Below are 7,853 nucleotides of genomic sequence, written 5' to 3'. Positions count from 1 at the left end.
GCTATTGGCTCAGATAAGTTCCAATTCATATGTTAAACAGCATATGTGACATCAGGTCACTACAACAAATTATATATATTTCATTAAAAACTTTAGAAAGTGTATATCAATTTTAAGTTTTTCAGGAGTGAATAAAGGAAGTAAAAAAAATCTATAAGAAATATGTACATTCATGGTGCCTGCAAAAATCTACATGATACATCCAGTTCATTCACTTGTAATTTATTAAAGAGTCCGAGAATACACGGGTGCCAAAACAATCGTTTCTGACACTCTCATTCTAAAAAAGCTGCAAAATGAATGCTCCTCCTTTGCTCAAAACTTCCAACCATCAACAGATCACCTACTCAGTTTGCATGCTTCTGCAAATGCTCTATTTACATTTGATAGGGAATGCCTGAAAAGCTCACAGTTTGAAAAGCTTGTCAGAATACGGCCCAGAGCAATGAAAAATAAGGCAAGATATGGCAGAGGTCAGGTGGGATCCAAAAGCCTAATTAAAACCTAAGAGAAGAAACAGTGTGGAAGAAAATGCTGGGCAGTTCTGCTGTGCACAGCAGCCTGCTGCTCTTCCCTGAGATTTCCCGTCCTTGAGCCAGCACCAGCCTGGGCCAGTGACTCAGCGCGCAGGGTGTGACAGCTCCAGAAGCGTGGCAGCCACACTACTGTGGCACTCAGACCTGCTTAGTAACATCACCTTCTCTGCTGGACACACTGAATCAGCCACAGTGTCACTAGGATGTGGAAATACTGCCCCAAGCCGTAGGGCTGGCTGTGCACCTAAATAGGTGTACCATGCTCAGACAAGCAAAGTATACCTGACCACTAAGTAGAGGTAAAAAGAAAGGAAGCAGTGTCAGATAAATAATAAAAATGTAGGGCCAAACAAGGGTTCAACAGGGAATGAGAGTGTGAAAGCACAGCTGTACATATGGCTTTGAAAATGAGAAGTCTGAATCTGCAAAAAAACAAGGAGGATGAGCTTCCTCCTCATACCATTGAAGTGGACAGTGTGGCTATATACTGCCTGGAAGTAGTGTGAAGCAAACCACATTTATCTGCCGAGATATGTATTCATCATATGTTTCAAAAGAGTGCAGTCAGACCAAGAGAAACTCCATGCATTCCTGGAGTCTCTTAAGCTCTGAGTTTCTCACCTCCAACACCTTCCCCACTGTAATCTCAAAGTTCCTTTATTGTTGCATATGGGAAGATCACAGAACATCTACTTTAGTGCAACTCTTTCTTTGGAAACATCCGTTTTCCGTCTGTCAACTTTTTTTCCTACACCACCTCTCATGTAGCTGTACCTTGTCACTCCCTTTCCTTCCTCCCGCTCCGAGACCTGCAGCTCCACCACGGTAAAAATAGCTGGTGTGGAAGGGTCACTTCTCTTGCTACAGAAAGGAAACAGCTGTGATTGCTTGAAATCTGGAAGGACTACTCAAATCATTTATCTCACTGCTCTTCCCCAGCCCTTTTTCTTGCTTTGCTGCTTTTCCAAAACATTATTTCTTGTTTGAAGATATGTGGATGTTATAGTTGTTATATAGTGGCCGTGTTGATGAGGCTCTACTGATGCACCATGGGAGAGAGAAAAGGAAGCTTTAGGAGGTACCTCTCATACTCTTGAGGTCATGTGCTGGGTTTTCCTTAAGAAGGCCAGGAGCAGCTAAAAATAATATGAGTCTAACACACACAGAGAATACATTTCAATTAAAACTAATGGAATAAGCAGTAAAAATAAAAGCAAAGAGACTGAGTCCAAACCATCATTCATCAGTAAAGCACTCATTCTGACATATGGTTATGTTTATGGTTTTGTGTGATATTTAAATATAACAGGGAAGAACACCAATTTTTAAAAAAGAAACAGTGATCTTAAAATGGAGCAAAAACCAAGACATGTGAGTGCATGTATTCATTAACTGCATGGGAAGCAGAGTTGCTTCTGCCTGTCCAGTAGCTCTGCCTGACCACAACTTTGGAAATCTAGTCTCAAGATTATTCTTCATTTGATCATTAATATATACAATGATGTAAAACAGTATCCTTTTGTCCTATGGAACCTTCCATAAGAAAAATTTATTTGGAAAGGGCAAACAAAGCACATTAGGCTTTGTGCTGAGGAAATACATGCTAGGCAGTGTATAAGGCTGAGGCAAATTAAAATTAGTAATGTTCAGAGATACTCCAAGTATCCTTTATACAAAAAATGCTCAGTTCCTCTGCATTCTTATTCTCACCAGTTTGAATGAACTCTTACGGCTTTTTTTTTTTTTTCCTTTCTTAATGGTGTAGTTTTAAAAAAGCTGTTTACAAATTTATGTTGGGATGATAATCTCCAGCAAATGTCAAGTTGATTTAAAGAGCAAGTTCCTGGACATAGACAAGGACCTGTTGTAAGCTTGCTGGAAATACTTGAAAAAGTACTATGAAATAGTACTTCAAATAAAAAAATTTATATTAAAATTGTACTCAGTTGGACTGTCAATTGCCAACAACGTACTCTAGATAAATTGTCCCCCTGGAGTCTCACTAAAGTTTGTAAAACCTATTTAATGTTATTATATCTGCATCCCTTCTGGATTCATCAAATCAAAACTTTTTAAATTAAAAAAATGGATATATTCTAGTTGCATGAAGATGAAGACTCCATGCAATGAGATAATCTACCTGTGATCTTCTGCCAGCTTGACTGAGACATAGTTCAAGGTAAAATGTATTTAGAATGTGTTTAGAGATCTAAAGTAGTAGATTACCAGCAAGGAAAACATTCCTGTTTCCTTATCATAGGGAGACTGGCTTCCTGGTAGTTGTGGATCCTCCTGTGTGAAGTGTTAAAATATCCTTGCTCAGCATTTTCAATTTCTTTTAGTAGTGATATAGAGGTTATGTATGGTCTCTGGCTGTTCAGATTCCCTCTTGGACTCTCACAGTACTGGAGTTCGTGCAGTATCATCGGTGATGACTCCATAGCAAACTAATTATATAGGGTTCTCAAAGTGCTTTGAAGATGAAAGGCACTGTATCAGTGCAACTCCAGGTATTATAATTTATATAGCATACATAACCATTAGTGGGAGAGTAGATCTGAGTCCCTTTGGGACTAAGGTGGGAGGAAGATTTGGACAAACTCCATGTCCTCACACTTTCACTGCACCTGGTTAAGGTAGATAACTAGAATTCTGAGTTCCTCTGCTGTCTTCCTTAATTGTAAAATTCTATGAAAAAGAAAGTGATCGAAGCAGATGTGGGCTCCTATGAGGTGAGATGCAAAATTACTTCCTAAGCTGTCAGCCAAAACGTGTAGTAGTTAGCATTCATTCTAAATAAATGAAATAGGGTATACATCAGCTTGTTAATTAATAGATATTTAATGGAGCAGGTTATTCTAAGGTATTTGAGTGGTCCCAGCACATGACACAAGGAAAAAATAATCATATGGAGAGCTTTTTTAGTACAAAACACTAAACATCTGTGGTATAAGCAATATGCAGAAAATAAATAGGTGGTGAGAGAAGATGGCTGCATGGGAGGAGTGGAGAAGATGACAGAGATTAAGAGGATGCTACTGCACAAAGTTGAAGCCTCTGTCAGAAGGCAGAAATCCTTTCACACCTTTGCAGCTTGACTTTTCAGGACAAGGAAGGATGATTGACGAGTTTGCCTTGATTCTATAGGAAATCCTATGGGAAACAATCCAGACCCACTTTCTCTACTCACACACCCTTTGCCATCACCAACTACCCTACCATTGAGGTATTGAGCACTACAGTCTATCCAAAGTCCACAGAGCTGGAACAACCAAAATGGAGCCAGAAGAAATTCCTCAGAGATTATCCTAGACCTCAGCAAGTTACACAGGCTCATGGATTCATGGCTGGATCCTCTGTGTGCTCTGAAGGAAAAAAAAAAAAACCTACAGGGACTTGAATAAAAGAAGGAACTAAGTAAAGCTCAGAGAAGGGTTTTCATCTCACATCACTCAACAGAAACTCCTTGTCCTCAACAGAAGTATGCCAGGTCAGGCCAGGTAGGATTCTTGCCTGAGTAATACTTTGCCTCCACACACAAAATCCAGGTGGCAATCTTACAGCTGGCTATATATTCAGCTTTCAAACAACTATGATGAGTCTCCCAAATATATGGCAGAGTACTCCCAGTGAAACACTTTGAAGTAGATAATTTTGAATATTCCCCTTTGAATAGGGAAATTCACAGTGTAAGCAGAGCCTGTGTTTTGAAGAAGCCTTCCTGCGGAGGGTGTCCTATTATATGTAAATACTAGCGAGAATAGCATGTAAATTTGGTCATTAGGGAAGGTCTGAACTTTTCCAGAACAACTTCAATTTTGGGCAAAAGTACTTCAGCCTTCAAAGGCAACGACCTCTGTGACTCAGCAGAAGCTGAGACTGAAAAGGCCTGTTTCAGCAAGGACCAGTGGTTTTAAGATGCTGAAGTATCCAGAGGACTTTCTAATGCCTTAAACTATTTTCTGTCTTGCTCTCCTATTCAGTTAGTTGCAGAAGTGCAAAAGAGAACTACTACTTATTCCCTGATGGCAATGCTTTGTTACCAACTGTGATTGCATTTATATTTGGGGCCACTTCTGTTTTTCACTATGGAACTTATACTATAGATGGAAAAAGAAGGAGGAGGATGAAAAGACCCCTACCCAAGCAAAGCTCCCAGAGAAACTGCTCAGGTCTTTGGGATATGAAAAGCTTTCTAACAAGGATAAGGAGAGACAAAGTGAAGATTTCATTCCTCAGCTGCCTAACCCAGAAGAGTTAGATGCATGTTATGTAGTACCCCACACTTCCTTATGTAATACTGCATAAATTTGACATGGACATCATGTAAATTTATTTCATTACATCTACAAAATTCACGTCTCTTTGTAAAAAACACAAACCTTTAGACTACTTTTCATAAATTTGCCTCTAGACCGAGTTACAGTAAAAAGACAGTGTGAGGAAATAGCATGATTATACATATTTAGACACCATCCAAGATTTGGTAGCTTATATTCATCAGCTTTCCCCCTGCAGTTATAGAAATGAAAATTAAATGTCATAATATATCTTTCTGGGTCCAATCTGTTTATGTTTGATGTTGAAAAGAATTTTAGCACTGATTTAAATGACTGAAATCCTGGAACTCATACGAGCATTTTCTGTCAGTTCTAATGGGAAGCATGTAACTGTGGTCTAGGCTTGTTTCAAGGAGCAATTTAAATGTCTGAACGTTTTCCCTTTTATACTGGTCTAAGCTCACACGTCTCATTTTGTTACACAGATTTCCTCAACAAAGCAGCAGAGGCCTTTTTAAGTGATGGGAGAGGCCACAATCCCCAGAAAGCCATTACTTTTCACCAGCGACTCCCCTGACTGTTTTACTAACCCAGTATAGGCTGCCCCAGATTCTCTGCCTCCAGCTCCCAGCACTCAGCTTCTCCAGCACTTAAAAGGAGTTAACGTAAAACTATCACCGTAAAAACGTGTCTGTCTTTGTCCAAGGTGCTTCTGCATTGCAAATGCCAGCAAACTAGGAAGCCGGATACAGCATTTTGGTTACCAGGCGGAAAGAGTGAGGGCAGCCGTTTCAGAGGAGGCTGGTTTTACCAGATCACTGACCAGCTGGATCTGTTTAAACTGTTTATACTCGTAGCATACATTGATAATGCTTAACATGTTTACATCCACATCATCTGTATTGCTTCAGGGGGTCTTTGGTAGGGCTGCAGGTTAGGAAGCGTTTAAGACAAGCTTTTTTTTTTTTTTTTTTTTTTTTTTTTTTTTTTTTTTTTTTTTTTGTGTCTATCAAAATGCCTATTAAATAGGAACGGAAACCAATAAGCTCTTCCTGTTTCAATCTAGTGATGGGCTAGCATCATGTAATTTACAGCTGACAAACTTTCCAGGACTGACAGGGTCTGGGTGTGAATATGTCCTTGGGCACAGTCAAAAAAACATGATTTAAGTCAGGGAAATGCAGTCATCTCTTTTAGGAGCTCATTCTACAGCCCCATGTTTCTGGAGCTATTATGCTAGAATGAGCTAAAATAAAATGGAGGACACTCAAATAGTTTCATAGAACTGAGGCAGATAACACATCTAGGTAGTGATTTCTCAGACATGACTTATGTTTCTGACCTTATTGTCTATGTTGACAGTAGAAATAAAAGTAATGTAAGGAGTACTCTGCATCATCAAAGGATTGGATTTTTTGGCAGAGAAATCCTCAAGGGCCATGCACCCCACCTCTGTCATCTGAATCCTCTGGCAGGTCTAACTGCAAATGGCTGAAGTGAACAGCATAAAAGACAAGACATCTTCAAGGAGGTTATGGTAAATCTGACTATTTGAATAATACAGTGCATTAAAAATGTATGTCAAGCTCAGAAGAATGCTCAGTCCTTCTAAGTTTGGATTAGGAGTAAATAGAAATAAAAAATTCTACAGGAGGAAGATAAATCCTATTTTCTACCCTATTTTGTTTAAATTCTTGAAAAGAGAGAAGTGGTAATCACGGAAGAATTACAAGAAGAATTAAAAGTAGTTCTGTCTCAGCAGAATAGAAACAGCCACCACCAAAACTGGAGGAGGTTTTGATCTGACATACTCAGAACTCTGGAATAACCAGACAAGGTAACTCCAGAACTCTTACATCTGACTTGAAAAATTCTACTCCCTACATCACTATTTTTTTTTTTTCTCTGTTTTAATCAATAACAAGCTGTAGAGAAAGTCTGAGGGAAAGGCAGCATGGTGATAGTGCACAGCTGAGCCAGGGTGCTACTGCTGAGTAACACAGGAGTGCTGCAGACAGATGTGGGAAATGTGGTTCTGGACCAGTGACACAAGTGCATTGTTTAAAAATGATGGATTTCAGTGGGTGCGACAGGTACGCTCACATAACTTGTTCCGGTTCTCAAACTATTACTGTAGTTTCCACTTTAAACATGGAAATTGAATTTCTAAGTTGGGAAATAACCTTCCGTGTGTGCTCGCTGTATTTAAAACATCTTGAAATTACATGATATGCATATAGATTTTAGGCTGTCTGTAAATTTTCCTTCTAACTTTACTCTTTAAAAACATTTCAAATTACTGGGACAGGGTGGGGGCCTTAAGATGATTTGCCTTTTTTGCAAAATACTGCTACACAAAACATAAACAGAGTTTTAAAATAATTAACAGGATGAGAATTTGGGGTTTATATTTTAATTACCTTCAGAAATGTGTATTTTTGCATCTTTTCCAGTTTGAAATCAGTATCTAACATATTCTTCTACAAAGGCTGAGTGCTAGCATTGTATCACAGCTTATTTTGTGTCATCTGCAGACAAAACAAATGCTGCTGTAGGGATGCACTGGGAGAAAGCACATAAAGAACTAGATGAATGACACACAAAATTGTGATTACTTTGAAGTGTGTAATAAATGCAGTCCACAGAAACAAATCTAGGTGGGAGAAAGGGCCTCTGGAATGTCTTTACCCTAAACACGCACACACATGCATTACCACCAAAAAAATCACTCAGAGAGCCTTGGCACTGAAGTACTAAATTATTTCAGTTGTGCAAGATGCCCCATGGGATATACCTGACAACCAGCCTGTCTAGGAGACACTACATTTTATCTCAGGGTGAGCCTTTCTCTGAATGCTTCAATGTCCATCCACCTTTCCAAGGGCATGATCCTCACAAAATGTTTGGAATGCCCTTCAGCTTGTACTGACAGACTAGGACAAGCCAGCTTAAATATGACTCATTGTTATTATTTAAGAAAAACTTCAAGGAGTCGTTCCGTGTGCTGGTGCTTGTGTAGTATCTCTCAGAGCTGTAA

The sequence above is a fragment of the Corvus moneduloides genome, chromosome 3, assembly GCF_009650955.1.
Source record: "Corvus moneduloides isolate bCorMon1 chromosome 3, bCorMon1.pri, whole genome shotgun sequence".
Lineage (NCBI taxonomy): Eukaryota > Metazoa > Chordata > Aves > Passeriformes > Corvidae > Corvus > Corvus moneduloides.
Note: the sequence above shows the minus strand (reverse complement) of the source record.